General features: G+C 40.5%; 1 long non-coding RNA gene across 1 annotated transcript; it reads left to right on the forward strand.

Moving 5' to 3' along the window:
• The first annotated feature begins 5,021 nt into the window (after positions 1 to 5,021).
• On the forward strand, positions 5,022 to 11,996 carry LOC146499509 (uncharacterized). Its single transcript, XR_014870182.1, has 2 exons — positions 5,022 to 5,354; positions 5,950 to 11,996. It is a non-coding gene; the product is annotated as an uncharacterized LOC146499509 (long non-coding RNA).
• The last annotated feature ends 10,387 nt before the right edge of the window (positions 11,997 to 22,383 follow it).

Genomic DNA, 22,383 nt, shown 5'->3' on the forward strand with positions numbered 1-22,383 from the left:
TGGCTTCACAGTCATCATTTGTCCCTGTATGGTGGGTACATACACATGGCTGACTGAGTGCACGGTAGGTGTGCCTCTGCATGCGTGTGTGTTGGTGCATTGAAACGTGGACACCCTGTCCCCTCGGCGGATTGTGTCGCTCCTGCTCAATCCAAAATAAAGAGTGCTGGCCCATTCTGCAGCCTCAGTTCCTCTGGTAAATGGCTGGCTGAGTGGCGGTAATTGCCTCCCGCCCTGCCAGTTCACAAAAGCAGCAGAAAATGCCGTGCAGAGATTCAAACTACAGCTCCCATTAGATTACACTGAGCAAGCTTGGGTGTCCCGATTTCCGATTGCCACCCTACACCACGCTCTCACAGTCTGAGGCTCAGTACTTTAATATGTGAAGAAACAGGATTGCAAACATCATCCAAGGTCATTTTTCCAGTGTAGTTAGGGGGGGAGATGTTTGCTTAGATAAACAGAAAGGTCATTAGCAGGAGACATGAGGAAGCTTTGACAAATGAAGTCAAGCCCAGTTAATGCTCCATTCTTTGAGGAGGTATCTTTGTAGAGATGAAAAAAATTGAAAATTGCCCTAACTCAGGGGTCTGCAACCTTTAACACCCAAAGAGCCACGCAAGTTTCCACGCAAAAGAAAACACTGGGAGCCGCAAATACTTTTTGACATCGAAAATGAAGATAACACTGTATATATTGTTTTTTACCTTTATTCTTTGTGTGAACAACTAAAGTGTGTTGCTTATAAAATCCATGAATTGCTACAGAGAAAATTACATTTTATTTATGTAATTAACACATTTTGAACTCTTAAAGAAATATAACAAAAGGAAAGACACCCAGCTGAACTAAAATGATCCATGTAGCAAACAAAAACTGTTGTGAGCCGTCACCCTTATATCGCCTTTGGGCTTTTGGAACCTTGACCTTGAATTGGGAAAAAAAAAAAAAAAAGCAATATGCTGCTAAAAAAAAAAAAAAAAAAATAGATATTTGCAAAATTCTGCCTAAATATGTATTTTACCTGGTTAATGTGTGTGGCGGGGCGTGGTCTGCAGCGCCGCTGCAGGAGAGGCGGACGCACCTGAGCGGCACCTACAATCACGCCTCGCGGCCTTAACGTCTGTGCTATCTATGCTGTTGTTGGTATGTGTCGGGCTGTGAGCTGAAAAGCTACAGCCGGCTGTATGCATACAGCAACCGTGTGTAAAAGGTGGTCAATAAAGAGATGCTAAAAAGCAGCGGGTCTGCCGTGGTATGTTTACAATGGGACTTCTGCTCCCGAACCTCTGTGCACAGTGTCTGCAAATCGGGGGCTGTACAAAGTCACTTTCATCTTTACGCAGGACTGTAAGCTGTCATCTGTGAGGCGTGAGCGGTGTTTGTTTATAACATAGTTCACGGTGGAGAACAGCTGCTTACATAATGTGGATCCGAAGATCCATAATTGGCCTTCCTGGGGTTGAAAGTCTCGATAAATGCATGGCATTCGGCGGGTACACCGGCTTCCGCGAGTGTGACGCTTATTTTGAGCAATGACAAAAATAATAGAATATAATTTGTCAATATAAAATTGTACTTAGTAGTCAGTATAATCTTTTTGTGATATATAAGTTTGCATATTATAGAATACTGCATGATGACCCTTTTATGACTTAGACTGTTGTTGGAATCAAGACTTGCTTTATAAATTCTTTCTCACAGTGATAATAGCTGAGCAAGCTGTTATCATTTCACTCCTGCCAGGAAGAGGGGAGCTGGATGCTCTTATCTTCAAGAAGAGGGGCAACGTCCTTCAGAATAACACACACACACATACACCTGAACCACTTTTATCTTCACTCCCTACATACTAACATTCCTCTGTTAATGAATAGACGTATTCACTGTTGTATTACTTTTGTATATAAATAAAGGCAGGTGCAGGAGACAGGGCGCACATTCACAGGGCCCCCACTCTGGTGTGAGCGTTCTGTGATCATGCCCTTGCAAGTAAAAACTGCAGCGTCTGTGTGTTTCTACCTTTAGATTCTTAGCTGAAGAAGTGTCTTTTGAATAAATCTCTTGACGTAATTTTATTTTTATATTTCAATATCACAATAATCTTCCAATTTAGAACTACAAGTTAAAAAAGAACTAACATAATAAAATACACTTCAGCTAAATACTTCTAATTTATTTTCCCAAACCACGCGGAGCCTCACTATACGGACTAAAGAGCCGCAGGTTGCCGACCCCTGCCTAACTGTATATCTCAGTTTTCTCAGTAAGCGTCTAAAGCAGAGCAGGCATCTTGAGAATGAAGAGAATAAACCAATATAGCATAAAGTATATACACAGTTTTTTTTCCGTTCATATGCCTCAAACTGCCAGCATATCCTAAACATCCCTCAGGCAAAAACCCATTTGATTACCAACCAGTATTGCATTCTCGATATACGATGGTGTGATTCTTCTTTCTTGCCGTTCTGTCTCAGACATCTGTTTGTATGGGTGAACAGATGGGGGGACGAGGGGGTGGGGTGGGGATGGGAATACTCTAGAGGTTATTGGCTATTGAGAAAAATGCTTGCCTGACTTCCCTTCCCCCCTAGCACTTTTGCTTTCTCAGTACATCTTGCCCTGGTGGACACAAGTGCATCACTGGCACATGTGACTCTCCCACCTACAGTGTGGCACTCTAACATACACATGCAGTTGTCTCATACATATATATGGTTGTGTGTGTGTGTGTGTGTGTGTGTGTGTGTGTGTGTGTGTGTGTGTGTGTGTGTGTGTGTGTTTATACACATGGACACATATATTGGCAACAGGACATTCGGTGTGTGTGTGTAGTCTCATGAGGCACCACCACCACAAACATCAGCAGCTCATCAAAGCAGGATATTAAAATGAGATGACTCAGACTGACGATGACGCTGTGAGACCCACCAAACAACCAGTGTAGCAAAGGGTAACATGCTTCTCTCATTCTTTTCTCCCACTCCGCGTCTTTGATACGTGGTCAAATAAGGAGAAGACACTTCACTAAAACATTCATTCACAAGCATAGAAATAACAGGATCACGTGGCATGCACGTCTGCGTACACATACCAGCTAAAGTAAAACTGGCATTAGGTGTATTAGGAGGTTAGGAGAGAAGAACTATCTGTATATGTATATTCATAGTCATGTTCATATTTGTTTAGCCCTAACTGTAAAATGAGGAGTCTTCGTTCCAGTCTTTCTAGAAACCACAAGCAAGTTATCTTTTGGGCTGATATTGTACTGTGGGGTGTTTAAGATGAGGCCCGGTGACTCAGGACTTGCAAGTGAAACATGTGATGGCCACTAAGACTCTAAATCCACTCCAAGGTTTTGGTGGCTGCTTGATTAGTGAAGAGGCTAATTTAGAATAATGTTTGTCACCTAGGTTGACCTTAGCTATCAGTCTTTTGCACTCTCTCTTCCAGACGTGTGTGTTATGAAGCACAATTAATGGGTTAATGAGCTGTATCAAGCTTGAAGTCACAGTTTTCAGTGTCACAAAAGTGGTCAAGTCACCATGGTAACATGCTCAACACATAACTTACTATGGAGCAGGATAAGTTCAGAATTTTTCCATTTAAGGTAGACTAGAAATGCCACGTTTTCACTGATTTGTTTATTTACAGCATGTCTTAAGTGGAATGTAGAGTCTCTGCAGGGGGGTATATGTTTAATATGTGCAGCTTGTTAACTTGTACCTTACTAACATTACAAATTAAGCCCAGCTGAGCAAACATATGCAGTTTTTATGCTAGATTCTAATCTGAATGAATTTCTTGTCTGATTTGTAGCAGCATTACATTTTACTTTTAGGTTTTTAGGATCTTTATATATTTTTATTACCATTTTATCATCACCATCTGATAATTTCTCTGATTGGAGCAGGAAGCACTCATAGCCATCATTGTATTTGCAGAAGATGAGTCATATGATGCGAGAAATACCCCTTTCTATGTGAGTGTACACAGAGCCTGAAGCAGAAAGCCCAACTAACAGAGGAAGTTGATAACCACTATCAACAATACTCATTATCTGCATCTGAGGGGCTTGTTGGCTAATGCAAAGAAAGCCTGGTTGTGTTAAACTTCCATCGCAGTATACCTGTAAGGTCAGTCGGGCTTGTTTGAACTTTCTTTGCATTATCTCTTGATGTACGTACACAGCATAGGTCTACATATCCACACATTACAAACATTAGTGATAAACTAATGATACATTTAACTTGTTTTATTGATGAATTTACATTTCTTATAAATCATGGTTGGTCTTTATCATTTGTTCTTCCCTTTGAGCCAGGGTCACGATGAAAGTGAAAAAGATTCAGGGCTTGAGCCAATATCACCTGGTACTTGTCAAAGACAACTGAGTGTTACTAAAAGAGTTTACCTTTTTTGTAGATTTCTTACATCTGTTGTATATTGTGCATAGAGAATATACATGTTCTGTAGATCGGGGGGTTGTTAAAGCCACCATTGAAGGAAGCTTCCATTTTTGGATTAAGATAGAAATATTTGTGCACATAAAACACTCTGTACTGATTGCCTAGTATTTCTTCCAACCTAAAGAAAACATATTTCCTCAAATGTCAGACTGTCCTTTAACCAATCCTCTCACCTCATACTGAAATCTGTGCTAAACACAGAGAATAATCCAGGATTACATAATAGCAGCTCCATGGCAGATGTTGTGACCCAATTCTCTATTCACTTGAGTGCAAGGTTATGACGGGTGCTGTGAAGGTTAGCTGGTCTGGTGGAAGTGAAATACATACTATATATGTGTATATATATATATATGTGTGTGTGTGTGTGTGTGTGTGTGTGTGTGTGTGTAGTATAAATATCTTGATAAGATAACATAGATAAGATAGATAGATTATATTGCCCAATATTAAGTGTAGTATAATGGATATTGGATATTAAGTAACTGGTGCATAATCCACTCAGACCAAACCTAGACTGAATCTTTGAAAAAAAAAAAAAAAGTTGTTTGTACACAGCAAATTCAAAAGTGTTAAATGTTTTGGTGTTAGTAGTCTTAGAGTTAATTTTACTCTAAGTAGAGTCACATGCTTTTAATGTAACTCTGAGGTGTAAAATGATAGTAGTTAAAATCGAGTGTTAAAAATGAGTGTTTCTATTTCAAATCTGGAGGTGTTACAATGGAAACATTAACTCTTGACCTCTTAACTCTGAACTCCTACAGGGGCTATGACACCAATAGAGTAAATTCACAGACTCCGCCCCCAGCACGGCTCCAATCGAAGCTGAAGTGAAGCCGTTTCAGAACATTTTGCTCTACATATTTGAGTTGTTTGCCATGCTTGGTAAGTCATGTTTTCAAAGATTGTTTCAATTATTATTATTAGCTTTTACTTCTGTGGCTCTTTGGAGTTGAGACAAAGCTGTGTGAAAGGCATTAGCCGTGTTGCTCGCTGATAGCACCGCTCGCTGTTTTAGCTAGCTGAAAGGTATTGTTTTCGGCAAATACCACAGCCTTGAAAAAAAGCTTGCATGTGAATTTTCGGTTAAATTTTTTGGTCAAATACACCTAAAACAATGTCTAGAATGTGAAATGTTGATATAATGGTGCTACTTGAAGCCTGAAAACGATCTCCCATAAAAAACGAGCAAACAGCAGTAGCAGATGTCCCGAGTCCCGACTGAGTTCTACATTAGCATTTAGATTCCTCCATAGTTTTGTGCACACGGTTTAGGTAAAAATGAAAAAGGTTGAGGTTTTACATTTAGTTCAGTACTACCTGTTGCCTGTGTCCTTATCTTTTGGGAAAATACTTTACACAAGTAATGTCTCAAAAAGGATTCCTTTTTTTTTTTTTTTTTTTTTTTTTTTTTTACTGTGCTGCAATTGATTTGTGCCATTAATTAGTGTCAACTAATTTTTATTCAATCTCCACATAGGATATGCTTGTGAAGATGGAATATGGGGGAGAGCAGAAGTGCGTTGAAGTTCCACAAAGTGATGACTGAAGGACATGCATATTGTATTTTGTATTTATTGAAATAAGTGATGAGAATGCTGTTATTTGCATTTACCAGCTCACCTATGTCAGACCTTTTGATAAACGAAATTCTAATGAAAGTGAGAACATGTACACTGTTACATCTTTCAGAAAATGTTTTGAAATTGTGGTGCACAGTTCAGAATAAATGTTTTTCAAAAACCATTGCGTCTTTTTAGTAAATGTTTATTTCCAAAATAAATTTCTAGAAGTTCAGAACAGTAAAATTCCCGCTTTTTAGAATTAATTAGAAGATAACTCTTACGTAGTTAAACTAAAATACTCTTTGAGAGTTAATATATAAACTCTTAACACCAAGTGTTAAATTATCAACTCCAGAGAGATTTGGTGTTTAACACTAAATCAGAGTTAACATACCAACTCTCCAAAAAGAGTTAAATTAACACTCTCTGGTGTGGACCCATATAGACACTTTAAAAGTGTTGAAATCAAATCTGACAGTGTTAATTTGGACATGCTGGATTTGCTGTGTACACTATAAATAGACGCTGAATTGTTTGACAGCGAATTAACTGTTTGCTTGCTAATTATTTGGTTATTCTTTGAAACCTCCAGCTATCCTCCATGCCTGGTAGCATCATGATTAGCAGAATGCTGACAAAAGAAAACCTTCCTTATCCACAGTGAAAATTATGATGCTGTGATTAATAAAAGCTGTGAAAGACTGACACAGAACAAAAGTGAGTATAGACTTAGTTTATGCAGGCCGCAAGGTTAAGGTCAGTCTCAATCACAATCTCATTTGCAAGTATCCTATAGGTGTGCTATTGAAACTGCTTTAGCTTGCCCACAACTGCTGCTAGTCTGCAAGCACCTTTGCAACCTATCTCAACCCCGTCTGGACCTTTTCATGCTGTTTTTGACTTAATGTTGTGTCTTTTATAATTGATGCCTGCTCTGCTCTGTTATGTGCTAGGTTTTGCTGCTGCTCTCCACGCCGCTGGCTTTCCATGTATGTACCCTGAAAGGCAGAGACGTGTGCTCTCCCTACCAAATGCTTTCCATATATGTGCGCAAAAGGGCATTGAAGTCCCAGAGAAGAGCAATGCCACCAGATATGAATTACTGCAGATTTCTTTAGACTATAGTGTTTCTGACTGAAATCATTTTTATTTCTGAAAAAGAAAAACAAACTTTTAGCAATACTACAACTTTGACTAAATTATGGACATTAACAAAATCGACTATAACAACTTAATGTTTGCCCCCTTTATGCATGATCTCTTACTGTTGCAACGAGTATCAGCCGGCTTCAAAATAACTGTTAATAATATTTAATGCCCAAGACGACTCCTGATAATGTCCAGGGTCCAGGCCAGGGTAGGAGGCACTGTGCACAAGATCCAGTGTGAACTGTTCCACACTGAATATATATGCCCTTGACAAGATAAAGAGAGGTGAAGGGCTTAAAGTTGGTCACATTGCATTAGCATCGAGCATGCCTGAGTGGCTGACAGGGCAATCTGACTGGAGCCTAATGGTGGTAAAGGCAGTATACAGGAGGAGAGGGACAGAGGGTCTACCATGCTTTGGGCATTACATGGGACAGTCAGATGGGGTCACTCAGCAAAACCAAGCAGCCACCCATCAATAATTAAATCAGTCACAGTCAATATATTTCAGCATGAGCGCCTGAGCACTTTGATCACAACAGAAAACAACAAAACTGACAATGCAAAGGACAAATTAAGCCATTTGTTTGACAAGGAACAAACTGCTACATGGGTGCAGCGTCTGTATGCCTTGTTCATGAAGTAGGCATTCATGTGTATACACAAGTAGGAAACTGTGCTATCTGCTTTTTTTCAATTTGAAGGGAGAGTGCGTCAACGAGTACTCCATTGCTCTTTATGGAGAGGATGGCTTTTCACCAGAGCTGTGGCCCCTCTGTCAAATTAGATTAAGGGCTGCTTACTCATTATTGACAGGAGCCGCTTGCAGTAATGACCCATAGTGAGAGAGTCGTTTCCTTTGATGTAAGAACACAGCCTACACTGGACATTTCCCACAGCATATCTCTTTGGGGGGGGAGCTCTTTGATGGCCATTACATTTTTGTGAATTATTCCACATTGCAATGCTAGTTCTGCGTCTGGTCCGACTTTGATCTAAAAAGCGCCTGTCTGATGTGCTTTTTTTCTTCCCACTCCCCTTCTTTGGCCCACCCTAAAGTCAGTTGACAGGGAGGTTAGATTTCATAAAGGCCCTTAGGAGTGTGTGTCTGCATTTCATTTGTTTGAGTTGGGAAGATGACAGAAGTCACATTTAATTACAGGGTTCTTGTGTCATCTCAGAAGATAAGGGGGTATGCTGTGAGTGCATGATGCATACAAAATGATCATAGTCTGTTCTCTTCCATATTCCGGAGGAAAATATATCTGCCCATTAGACTGTCGTGTAAGGCAAAGTATTTGAATTTCTGCTAGAGTGAAATTTTGTTTGTGGATGTGCATGCATACATGCATTATGGGCCTTCGTGTGTATGTTTGCATTATGTGCTTGCACACCTGCTTCAGTCTGTGTTGTGCATTTGGCCCACTGCAATGCCCCAGAGCTGTGCAGCTGCTCTGTGCAAACAGCAGGTTTCCCAGCGAGATGCTAAAGAGGAAGCTTGACATTGTGTGCGGTCCTTTGTGATTAACACTAGCCAGAATGCCAGAGAAGGAGAAAGCTATCTGCCTCTGATTAGACAGTGAGAGTTCACTTTTAAAACATACCAGTACACCTTACCATTCGAAGCCAATGTAGACAAGTCTGTGGTATTGTTAAATGCTTGTTCACATCAGGTATAAGGGGAAAAGTGTGCGGGGAGATCTCAATTGGACCTGGCAGTTTGGTAGAAGAAGTAGTTGCTAATCAAAGTCTAGCATTCAGAGCTGACAGTATGCTTTACTACCAGTGACAGAGACTGAGCTGTTGTATATAGCCTCGGTACCATCTGAGGTTTGGGATGCCCTCACTGCAAGCTTTTGGCCTTGGCAAAATGTTACCCTGACTTCAGCTCTGAATCATATGTCACTGCATCATCTCACGCCATGTGTTACACTGACCTTTACAAGGCAGGTGTGATTTTAAAAAAAAGCCATTTATTCTTATCCTGTAAAATTTTTTAATTTTCCCCCGTAAGGTGCACTGATAATTGCACAAAACAATTTTTGGACTGCAAGATTTTTGATAGAGCACTATTTATATCTTCATGTATGAATACTATGGCACGATGTTTACAAAATTACGCAATCATCTACCGACTGCTGCAGGGTATGGCCTGTGTTGTTGTTGCAGTCACCTACTTACATCACATTATCATATTGGTTTCAGCTAGTTATGGTTGTTTTCCTAAAAATGTAGTAGCAAATGAGAATTTAGACAAGGCAATGTGAAGTCTAGAAAGTCTATCATTTTTTCTGAAGACTAGGAACATCACTGTTCAAACATGATTGCTGACAGTATTACGCTGGTCCCAGCATGCAAAGGAGGAAACAGCTTCTATTGAAACTTTTTTTAAAACGGGGATGGGGTGAGTCAATTTTAGCTATAGAACAAACAACCTCAGTCTGTTTTTTGCCGCTGGCCTCTACAGCTATATCCGGCTCCAGATACTCAGTTCAAAGCAATCTGGCAGGTGGAGTTAGAAAAGAGCACAATGTTGTCAAACAGAAATCAGATTTGCTCCACTCTCCATTAGCCTTAGCCCCTTCACTCTCTCTCTCTCCCCCCCCCCCGGAGATCACATTAAATGACATCTGCTATCATCAGGATAACCTGTGTCAGGTACGTGACAAGACTGCAGATCCCGGGTTGATGAGAGAGATGATGGAGGAAAGAGAGAGGAGATAAAGGAGTTACTGCAAGCTTAGGAGTTCTCACGCTTACATTAGAGCTTGTTAGATCTGTCCCAGGATATAATTAACATATAAATCGAAGCTGGTTCATAAACCAAGCATGGTACAGTTGAGAACAGGTTGATGCCTCTGGGAGGAAAGAAAAGAAGCATGTATTCAAGGCGTATACTTTCAGGTACACCTCGTTTTATCATTCTAATAAGGTACTGTAGGACATGGGCAATGTGATCAGAAATCACCCGTGTTTCACAGGAGCATCTGTAGGAAAGACGTTTCAACTTCCAGGCTTAGTCTGATAAGAAGGTCCGTTGAGTGAATGCAGACTGAACAGTTGTCAAAAGTAGCCATGCATGACCTGGCACAGGAGCATCAGCCACAACCAACTATCTCACCTTATCTTCTGACAGTAGCGTTTGGAGAGCTCACACCCTTCTATCCGTCTCTATTTCTCTCTCTTTCATTGCATTCAGCTCTCCCATTTCCTCTTGGCAGTGCTAAAGGGCCACTTCTGTTCACTTGGTAATGAGAAGATGTGTCTCTTTGTCACATTCTTCTTCAGCTTCCACTTGGTTTTAAGCATCTCTCTTTTGTTGCCTTTTTGAACATCTGTTTGTATCTCTTTCAGTCTCTAAAAGGATTGTTTATCTGCCATCACCTCTTTAACAGCAAAAGATATCCAGCCGAGCAGATTTTATCTCTGAAATGCCTTTAAAGGACTGAGCGTACGTATCTTTGAAACGTGTACGCAATGTGTTTCATCCAAGCGTCTTGTCTCTTGATGCCGTCTTTGAGTATTTGGTCTTTCATCCAATTCCTAATTGTACTTATCCTGCTGTATACAGTACTGTGCACACTTTGTGGCTTTTCACTGGATAAAACACTGACTCCAGGCTTCTGTCCAATACGCTTCCATTGAGTACTAATCATCTGGCAGAATGTGAATTCTGCTTTTCTGGAGGAAATCATTAAAAAGACTCACAGAAAAAAAAGCTGCCTCCAAATAGCCGGGGCCCAGACATTGTTGGACTGAGGCGTCTGCACAGGCGCCTGATTAAAAAAGAAGCTTGGGTATTAATTGGCCAGCTGATGTTAGGTTGTCAGCAATAGCTGATGGCTCATTATGCTGCTGGAGCAGAATAGGGGGAGGATGAGAGATGAGCGCACCCCCTTATACATTCTATTTTGGCCATCCTTTAACCGAGCACACCCTGTAATTTCAGCATCAACACATCACTCAACGGGTCTAGTGTATTAGATAAATAAAATCTGTCATTCCCATGGATACAAGCTTGGTGGGAACTGCACTAGAGAGATGGGTATGATTGTGCTTGTGTTTGTTTGTGAAGCAGGGAATCATGGGGACAGTTTGCTTAGCTAATGGGGTTGGCGGGCAGCACAGTGCTCTCTCAGGCGAACAGCTAATTACCAGGAGCAGATGAGAACATGGTGAGTGTGTGTCTGGGATCCAAAGACGCACTGCTCAACCAACCAAGATGGTGCAGTCTCCCTTCTGCCCAATCAGAGGCCCTGAGTTGATACCTCGCTTCCTTATTTAGTGTCCATCCAGCCAATCGCTGGCATCTTCACCTTTAAGGGACTCACCCACCTCTCGAGTGAAGCTTCCATTTGCCATGGCAACAACATGTGTCAAAAGGCTACTTAGCCCAGAGGGGATCTCACATAAACAGAATCCATTAAGTTCAGGGTCATTTAACGTTCACATTCCCTAATGTCACTGCAGATGAACAATTGGAATGTGACGACCGTCCTTGAGATGAAATTGAGATTTTTGTTCGTTGGAGAACAAAGGATGAATCTCTTTGGCAGCACATGGCCATGATGTGAATATCTTTCTATTACATTTGAGATAAACCAGACCTTGTAGCCACTGGCCAGCCCATTCTCATTCCCGTGTCGTCAAACACTGCAGTTTTGTCAAGTTTTACAGGTCTACACGAGGTGTCCTGTGGTAGAGGACCCCTTGGCATTACATAAAAATGCACTGGGTTAGTTTGCAAGATAGATTTAGTGTAGCAGCATATTTTCAACTAAACCACCATCGTGTCCTTAGTGTATTATATTTACATTTTTTTCACTGATCTCTTTTTACAAATTTTATTTCACTTTTTTTTTTTTTTTTTACAATTTCTACTCTGCTGGTTCCTTTTTTGTGTTATCAGATTTTGCACTATTCTAAGCTTTTCTTTATAGGTTATGATACAATAATCCCACAGCTTTTTATCTAAATTTTTACACCTAAACAAATGTTTCTTGTTCCCCAAAAAAGATACACACAATTCTTTAATGGTTGAAAAACCTGTGACTTACTCCACCAACATCTCTGCAATCTACAAATGTAGACCATGTTGCTATTTAAACAAGGACTATTGTCCTTTGGCATCTAATGTTACCACGGCCAGTGCTTTAACCTGTCGTGTTCAGGTCAAATCTGACCGATTTACAAATCTAAAAACTCATAAATATTGTGTTTTACATCCGATTGCCTCGAGGCCTTATGACATTCTCCACATTATTCATTTGAACATATAAAAGTGATGAGCACCATAGGAAATGAATGGGGATCCACCCCCTAGCTTTGGCCTCTGACCCCCTGAGTGGCCCACTGAATGACCAAATGAAAGACCCACTTTTACAATCTACCGAACGACCCATTGAACTACCCACTGAACTGAATTTGGTGGTAAAAAATGTTTCTTATGTTAATTTAAGAGCTGTTAAAACTAAACGGTCAATTGTGATGGACATCTTGTGCCTTGGCAGTATTTACCACGCTGCAAAGAGAAAAAGGATTCCGGTTTGCAGTTTCCAGTTGATTTGTGCCTTAAAACGAAATAAAACGAAGAAAAGACTTCCTACTTAATAGGAGAAACCTCTAAAATCATGTCTTTACAAAGTGCGACAGGATTTCACTTACCTCCAACTGTCAGTCATCAAATTACTGCTTCAGGCCAGGTAACATTTGTAAATTAGATTTTTTTTTTAAAATTCTGCTGCACCTTTGAGATGATGTCGTGACACTTCTTATCATTTTTCAGTATTATTCTGACACAAGAGCAAAAAGGTGGAAGATATCTCATATTTCTAGGGTAACCATAGCAATGAATGCTGTGTCTACGAAGGAGTTTCTGCAGACCAACGCCTACTGCAGAGACTGGATGATGCTGTTGCTGTATTATGCAAGTGCAATAAATTTTATTGTTGCAAATATATAGATCTTTGTGAAAGACAAAGAGCTAGAGGGGTATTGTTCATAAATCTACACCGTGTGCGTGGTGGACGTACTGCTGAGAGTTGCATTATTCTTTTCTCTTTTGAATCACAAAAGTCCTGTGACCATGACCACGTGCACAGTTATGGTATGGGTGAGGACTGCACGCAAGACCTGTGCCGTAACGGCTCATTTATCATTCATCTGTGGTTGGCCCAAGCCACCCAGGGGAATGAGATTTCCTTGGCCTCATGGCAAGCTATTTAGGTGGATGCATAAGGTACAGACAGCCTTGCAGATATACAATACCATTTTTATCCCCTTCCACATATATACACAACTCATCAATACATCTTTTACACTGGAATTCACCTTTATATTGAGCTGGAATCCCCCGGTTTTAGTGTATTTTTAGGCCCACACACATAAAGCTTGTAATGTGAAACAAAAATTTCTCCATTTTTGTCCATTTAAAAGATCACAGATGATGGAGCTGCTGTTATAGCTTATCATCATATTGAGGCTTTTACTGCTAAAAATAAGTTTGATGTGCTATCTGGCACTGAAAAAAAATCGAATATTTCCAGTATGATATCATATCATTCACCCGTCCTGTAAATAGCACACTGCTCTTGCCTGGGATAAAATTCCATCATTACATTCTTGCCCGTGTCTAGCTCTGCTCTTTTCTGTATCCCTCTCATCTTTCCTACCATGTCAGTAAAGAGAGCATATTTGAGAAGGTTAGACTATCCACTGTCCTTTGAAAATAACTTTAAGAATGTCATTGTTCGTAGTGGGTACTTTCGCTGCCACACTTGATGAAAAACTCTTGTGAATACGTCCTAGTTTTGATAGGATATCAAAAAAAGGCGGCCTGTGCTTGCACCTTGAAGGTGACAGATACTTGAAAAATATAAAACACGAGACAGCCTCATTTCAAGCCCAGTAAACAAAGCAGAGCACATGTCAGACATTCCCCAACAGGGTACACTGACACTTAAGGGAAACACAGGGCAGCAGTCACTGTCACACACAAACAAACTGACCCACACTGTCCACACACAGGACACCTACTGTACAACTACATTTATATTTAACCGGCAGAGGTTCTGATGTATATTTCAGCAGTGAGAGGTTCTTGATGGTAACTTTTGCAGCACAGCAGTTAAAGAATGTATCACCCAGCGTGCCATCCAATCACGAGGCCCGATTTTCACTTCCCCTCTGCTCGCACACTATAGGGAACAAATCAGAGCGTCTTCATCCTCCCTGAAGACACACATAGAGAGAGAGATGCACATTTATTATACATGGTATATGTGGTTATGTGGAATGAACCGGCCGCAGCAAATTGGGCACATTTTGCTCTGACGCTAGTCAGTCTCCGAGGGGAGCCAATTACTACGTCTCTCCTTCAGAGCAGAGCCAAAATAACCGAAATTCCCTCATCTTCCCCTGAGCGCAGACGAAGAGCAGTGAGAAAAATGCCCACTCCCCGGTTTCTCATTCGGTTAGCCCTACAGACACTCGTTGAAATCACACATGCACTGCATTCATTACCTGCTAATGACTCTTCATCCCTCAGAGACCAAGCAGAGAGAGGAAAGTGAAGGGAGAAGACAAAAGATGGAAGTGGAAGGGTACGGTAAAAGAAATATAGATGGAAGTAAGATGCTGACGTCCAACATCGCAGACAGCAAGACGTGCCCCAGGAGCAGGTGATTTTCAGACTGGAACACTGAACATTGGAGACATGGAAATATCCGATACGGCTGGTTACTCCATGTTGGCTGGTGGCCTAGGAGCAGCCTGGCATTGAGAGCTGAACTGCCCACGCACCTGTGCTGACCTTCGCTTTGACTGGGCAACACAAAATTTTGAGTGTGAAAAGCTTTATAGACTGCATTTGCCAACAATACACAACACGAAGAAAATCCATTGATCGGTGGTTTCTTTTTCCTTCAGCTGGACCTGTAGCCCTTATTACACATTCAGAGTGAACCATTTTAGCCTCTTTGGAAAATAATGATTCTGTAAAGTGCTTTTTTGGGCTTCAGCAAATGGGACCTTTTACACACTAAAAGACCTAAAGATAAGCCATGCTTTTACATAATGGTGTATTTCACTCTAATGGTGTATATTGTGACCACACCATTAGCAATACTGTGCCACGAGAGATAATTTAACAGAAGGTTTATAAGACATATAATTATGCCCCATGTCTGCCTTCTTATCCTGCTGAACTATATTCTTTTTCTGGCAGCTGGAATTTAATTCAAAGTGTGTGTCCAGTACTGAGTCTTACTTTTTTTAGCCGTGGAGGTTATTCAGACCAGTTATTCAGTCTCTCATCTTTGTATTCCAAACAAAGGCATATGCTGAAGTAATATGTTACACCAGCATGCACGCGTGCATTATGCTATAAAATTATTGCGACTGTGTGCAGTGAACCTGCAGTCACGTCGCCTGTGAAGTGGTTGCTGCCATCTTCAAAATGACGTTGAAGATACACGATAAGACAGCAATAAGCAGAGGGGTCAAGTTGGCAGTTACATGCATGTTTGTGATGATTAACTGTGATAAATTGGAAAAAATCAAACTCGTTTGAGTCGGTGACCTGTATGTTTCGAAGATAACACACAAGCCAGGTTTCAGCTCCAGCCTGCATGTTGTTCTTTCTGCTCTCACTCCTATTTTTCCTGTTAGCGTCACTGTCTTGTCCAACAATAAAGGCTAAAAAAAAAAATAACACAAATTCTATCTGTTCATGTGTACATATGTAGAAATTTATAGTAGCTATTTACATTCATTTAGAAATTTAAAAGTTCCTCCATAAATATTGATGTAGTTGGTGCAGGATGGCCCAGACTGATGTTGACAATCAGTCTCTGTTTAGAAATTAGACTTTACATATTTTTAAACATTTGTTAATCTGTGTAAAAAGGATTGCAAAGACTGCAACTGTTTGGAGACAAGTTGCCTCCCACCATGTTGTAGTGTTTCAATTGAAAGTGGTTGCACTTGGTTGCCAAAATTGAAAAAGCTTTAGTCTTTCTGATAGCAGTGATCTTTGTACCTTAAACAGTGGGTCTGCATGAGTGGTGGAAGCATATTTTTTTATTTTGTGGCATGCAGACTTTTAGATCCCTTTAGTTTTATGGCAGTTAACAGCCAGCTTGAGGTCATCCTCAGAAAGAAAATAAATCTGGAGGTCCAATAAAGACATTTCTATACTTGCAGGATAACAATGGACTTGTTAGTTAGCAGTACAGAATGCTATCCATGGGTAATTAAGTTTTATATTATCTGGAGGTTGATTGACCTAAAAACATTAGTCAGCTAAAACTGATGTTGTGTTCTTGAAGGTAGATTGCATCAGCAGCTTATATAGGTGATACACAGAAAACCCACGCAACCTATTGGTTTATTAGGCCAACTCTTTCACTCATTTTTTTCTAGTCTGCTTGCGCTGCCTAACCAAGAAACACTGCTGCTGTGGCTCAACTGTGTCTTACTCGCAAGATTTAAAACTGCTAATCACTCATAAAACTGTTAAAGGAAAATCCACAGGATAAACTGGTATGTTAAATTTTATATTATGCATCATTATCAACCCAAAACCTAAATATATTTAGTTTTCTATCATATAGGTTCAAGATTCAAGACATCTATTGTCATTCTGTAACATTAGGTAGCATGAGAAGGACCAAAGTTAAGTAATGAGGTCCCCATGAAACTGTACTATAACAAATAAAACAACAAAATAAATAGAGCTAGCAAGGACAAGGCAAGGATATAAATAAAGAAAGCAGTCTAAGGTGCTGTAAGTGTTAGACTGCATAAGGGCATTGATAAATATAATATAAGAGTTTATAAGTCTGATAGCTTCCAGGAAGAAGCTGCTTCTCAGCCTGGATGTTCTGGACGCACAGCCTTCTTCCTGAGGGGAAGGGCATAAACAGTTCATCAGCTGAGCTGGAAGAGTCCTTCATGATACTGGCAGCCCTGTTACTGCTTCTGCTGATGTCGATATCTGCAGTTAATGAGAGATTGCTGCTGCTGAACTTCTTTTTGGACTTAACGGGCTACTGCAGTCTTCCTGTGTGCAGCAGAGCAGTTTCCATACACCCGAGTACCCCCACAGTGACCCACTTGAGCCTCCTCAGTAGGTACAGCTGCTGGCAGGCCTTCTTTATTAGGCTGCTGGAGTTGATGTTGAGGTGAGGTCGTTTTTGATGTGCATCCCCATGTACCTGAAGCCATGATGACCTCTTCCATTTTCTCCACATTGATGCAGAGGTTTGCTCTGCACCAAGCCTCGCGATCTTCTACCTCTGGCCTGCACTATATCTTATCATTACTGGAAATCAGTCCCACTACTGCTGTGTCATCTGCACACATGACAGCGTGGGTGCTCGGGATTGTGGCTGAGCTGGCATAATTTAGCAGAGCGTACACCAGGGGGCTTACAACAAATCCCAGTGGAGAGCTAATAATGAAGATGACAGGGGAGCGAGTGGTGCCGTGGGTCCCCAGTAGGGACTCAGCCCTAGTGTTATCATTTTGTGTATCAGAAGTAAATCAACAAAGTTTTGCAATTTAAAGCCAGAAAAGAGATGGCTTTCTTTTGTTTTTACTTCCTGTTAAAATCCACATTAGTGACCTTCTTTTAATGGTATTAGCTTTTGAGGATCGGGTTGAACATGAAGGTTACCCAGTCTGCCTATTCATTCATTCATTCATTCATTCATTCATTCATTATTTATATAAATATATCTGCATGTGGTGGCTATAGTGTCAGATGTCCTTGATGCATCTTCCTTTGTGTCAGAGATAAAACACTGTAACCATGGAATAAAGCATTGTATTCTTACATGCATGAATGAGTGAATCTGGCTATTGTAAAAGAGAGTTTTGAGTAGTCAATGAGACTAGAAAAGCACCATACAAATACCAGTTCATCTCCTTAAAAAGCTCAGAAACTGGCAAAACATTGTTGTCGCCATTGTCTTTTTAGCAATAAACTGAAAGGAAGCCAGCTAGTATTCAGTCTTTACAAATTGAAACACAGGCTGCATTGTGAACTAAAAGCCATACCAGCTGTGCTCTTCGACAGGAACAGAGATGAAACGTGCACATTCTAATTACGCTTCACTCCACAAAAAGTATGAGCCACTTGCTCACAATTAGTGTTAAAGTCCAACCCCGCAGAGGGCTGAAGTATTGCCATAGATTTTCTGTATCGTCAAATAAGTGCGTTTAGAGAGCAAAATGGTCTTTTTTGGTGGGTTTGACTCACACCCTGCTCCCTACAGCGAGAGATAAGGTGGGTGTTCACTGCGACATGATGAAATGATTGTATCTTTTCTGTAAGAGGTCCGCAGGGTGACTCAGAGAGACATGTGCATGAGCATTTATTCTCTCCATGTCTGACTACCTTTCTTTGAGTTTCCTGCACACACATAACACACACACACACAACCTCTGTATGTGACTGTGTGATCATGTGCACATAAGAGGGGAAGTGTATCTTTTAAATCACCCTGTGGACATTGCACATTGTGTGTGTGTGGTGTAAAACTCTGGACATCTTCACACTGGAGAGTTTGCCTGTGGGCTTCTCTCTGTCCACTGTCATTCACTGAGCTCAAACCCCTGAGGACAGATTCTTTAGCTAGAGGATTCTGTTTACTAGAAACCTCTGCTTTAATAACTGAGGACTGCTTTCTTTTTATGACATTTCTGTGTCTCCCATATATGACAATCACCTTTCAAGACACATGCATACTTTCACATCTTCACATTATATCAGCGTTTTCTCTTTTCTTTTCCTTAAAGCCATTTTTTGAATATGAAAGCATGGATTCCTGTGATAAAGAAAGTTTTCACAGGGCTCTCTGCACACCTGTGGAAAAACTAAGTAGACCGTCACTGTTTCCATAGGAATTAAGATGGTAAGTACCAGCCAGGTGCTGCGAATCGATCATAGGCAGGTGTGAGCACCTCTATAGAAAGGTGGTTTTGGCAGTTTGCTGGTGTGGAGTATTCAGGTGTGTGTTAGCACACAACGCCTTGGTCTTCCAGGAGTGGACATCAAAGAAAATTCACATCAAGGTCAGATTGCGCAATGCTCAGAGAAATTGCAAAGAACCCAAGAGCTACATCTCAGACTCTATAGGCCTCCGTCAGCATGTTAGATGTTCATAACAGTAGCTTGTTTGGAAGGATTGTCAGGAGAAGCTCTCGTCTCTCTAAAAACAACATGGCAGCACAGCTTAGGTTTGCAAAATTGCATCTGAAGAAACCAAAATACTTCTGGAACATTATCATTTGGAGAGATGAGACCAAAAATCAGCACAAACAACTTGTAGCAAATCTGAAGTGTGATAGTGTAGGGACAACTGTTAACTCATCTCCAAGTCTTCTAGACCAGGTCAATCAACAAGACAATGATCTGAAGCACAGCATCAAAACTAGGACAGAATGGCTGAAAAATAAAATAATTTAGGTGTTGTACTGATCCAAAGCCAGGCCATATGGTAGGACTTTAAGAGAGCTGTGCATAATCAAATATCCACAAACCTCAATGGATTAAAGCGACATTGTAAAGGGACAAAATACTGCACAACTGTCATAAATTTTCCTCTGATTATAGGTCTTAGTTACCTAAATGCTTATTGTAATTTTATTCAGACATGACAGGACATTTTTAAGAGGGGGCCAAATTGCTTTTTGACTTATGGAGCATGAGAGCATGATGACAGAGAGACAGTAATGACAAAAATGATGGAAGACTGTCTTTTCACAAGTTGGGTCAGTGATGGGCTTTATTTTGACAAGCAGGCCTTAATTTAATGACCATGTTGAGTGGAAGCGATGCTTGTGCCACTTCCCACAATGACTCTGTTCATGCGTTTTCTCAAAAGGAATCCTAACAATGAACAGGCACTGACTGAAAATGAATCTGCACTTACTTTGATAAGAGACTGAACGCCGGAGTCATTTCTCTAGCACAAATGTCAAATGTGTTTCAATTGTGCTGTTATTCCTCTTTTACCGTAATTGTAAATAAATAAAAAAACAAAAAAAACAAGTAAAATGATGAATATATGTGATACAGAGATAATTAATTAGCTTGGGAGCTTTGCTTAGACACAACAAGCACTTAATGCTTTAGGGAACTCATCAGTATTTTCTTGTGTTTTGCATATGAAATGTAGAAAATGATCATCACTGGCATGTCAGCGCAATAAAAGGGCTCTTGTTGTAGTGTATTAAGATTCAGCTTAAATGTGCAATGAGCTTCTGTTATTTTATACATTCTGTTTGTTTGTTTTTTGTTTTTTTCCCAGGGCTCTTACAGCGACATGACACAAATCTTTCATAAGGTCTGCCATGTGCGTCAGGATGAGGTGTGCTTACATAAAAGTAATCGAACTTCCTTGACACCACTTTAACAGCGAAAACCAAAGTTTCTCACTTAAGGCACAGCACATCTTTTATTCCCTTTTCAATCTTTTCATCAAAGGATCTACAGCACCAAGTGCCATTTCCAAGGTGAAACAGAAAGTGGACACAAAAGACGAATATCTCACATTCTCGCCTCTGCCTTCATTTTCACCGACTAAAGCCTATCTCGTCAAACAATATGCAATTACCAGCATTTAAACAGCTAAACTTGCTATAGTGATTAGCCGGTGTTTACCATAAGCAACATTTTGTACACAAGATAACGGCTCTCATTTGCATATGCTAATGCTCGGTAATTAGCTATGCTCCTGCGGGTAATTCCTATTCAGCCCCAACCTACAGGCACTTTCCTTTCTTTCTTTCCTTCTTCTTCTTTTTTTTTAAACAGCAAAATAATGAATTAATTCAATCAATCATGTAAAGGCTAATATATGCATAACAAATGGCAAGGGGACGGTTTTAATGTCAGAAATCAAAAGGCAAAGATCCAAGAATTCTCTGAATGAAAGAGAATGCTGCTGCTCAGGTAGACTTAATTGTATTTCTCTGACAAACAATAACACAAACACCTTGTTTGCCACATTTTGGGATGGTAATTGTAATGCTTAGTGTTCAGCTGGGGACAACAATATAGGCAATTTATCCAAAAACCATCTTTGTTATCGCCTGCCCACACAAACCTGTTGATCGTGTTCTTCCAATACAAGAACAACAAAATGGCTTTTGTGTGCTTTTTGAATTAAGGTAAACCTCTTTCGCCCTCCAGCCAGACATGACTTAGAAGTAGTGACGAGAGAGCGGGAGAGAGAGACGTTGATGTAATTTAGGTTTAATGTGTGTTTGCACTCCTAATCTTCTCTCTTCTCCGCTGTTGAAAGGCATGATAAACTCTGAGACTGTTAGCTGTGAGGCAGGCACCTATGCTCATCGTTCTTGTCCCATTACCTCAGACTGGGCTGGGGCATTATCACACCCAGTTCCATATTCATTCCCATCAAAGATGAGGCCAGAGTGAGGGCAGGATATATTTTACCTTCACAAACAAATGCCTAAACTATTATGAGAACTGAAAGGATGATAGCTTCAGGATAGCTGTGTTTGTGCAAGGCCTAAATTTAGAGTTTTCTCTAGTGAAAAAGGGGGGAGGGGGCGTTAATGTCAGCTGTCTGTCATAAAACCAATAATGTAGTGATTTACAGCGGCTCTTATATGGAGCTAGAGACTGGAAATTCAAAAACCCCAGGGGCATCGCAGTTCATGAACAGGCATCGCTGGAGTACAAGGCATGGCCTGCAATGTTAATACACACTTGTAGTTTTGTTTCGGGGATTTTTTTTTTTTACTTACTTAAAAGTAAAGGTCAAATGTTGTGGCAGCCCGACAGCACAAATTCACCACAACAAATGACAGCGTCTGGGTTTGCCAAAACTGATCACAGCTGAATTTGTTTCATTTGATGTCCCTATGAAAGCCATGTTTATTCTTATTGCATGCCCACTCACTTGAATTCTAGAGCAGGGATGGCAAACTACAGCCCACTTATGTGGACCGGACAAGTGAAACCTCTTTCTGTCAGTGTACAGAAATGGAAGTAATTTAATCAGGTGACCAAATTTAATCAATGCGATATCTTAACATAAGACAAAGAAGCACAGTTTCAATGGTATGTCTCAGTTCTTCCGCATGATAAACACGTTGCTGTAGTAAAATTTAAAATTACCAACAACACAGCACCGAGCTACCTTAAGGAACTCCTTAAATCGTATGTT

The sequence above is a fragment of the Neolamprologus multifasciatus genome, chromosome 17 (assembly GCF_963576455.1).
Source record: "Neolamprologus multifasciatus chromosome 17, fNeoMul1.2, whole genome shotgun sequence".
In the NCBI taxonomy this organism is placed as follows: domain Eukaryota; kingdom Metazoa; phylum Chordata; class Actinopteri; order Cichliformes; family Cichlidae; genus Neolamprologus; species Neolamprologus multifasciatus.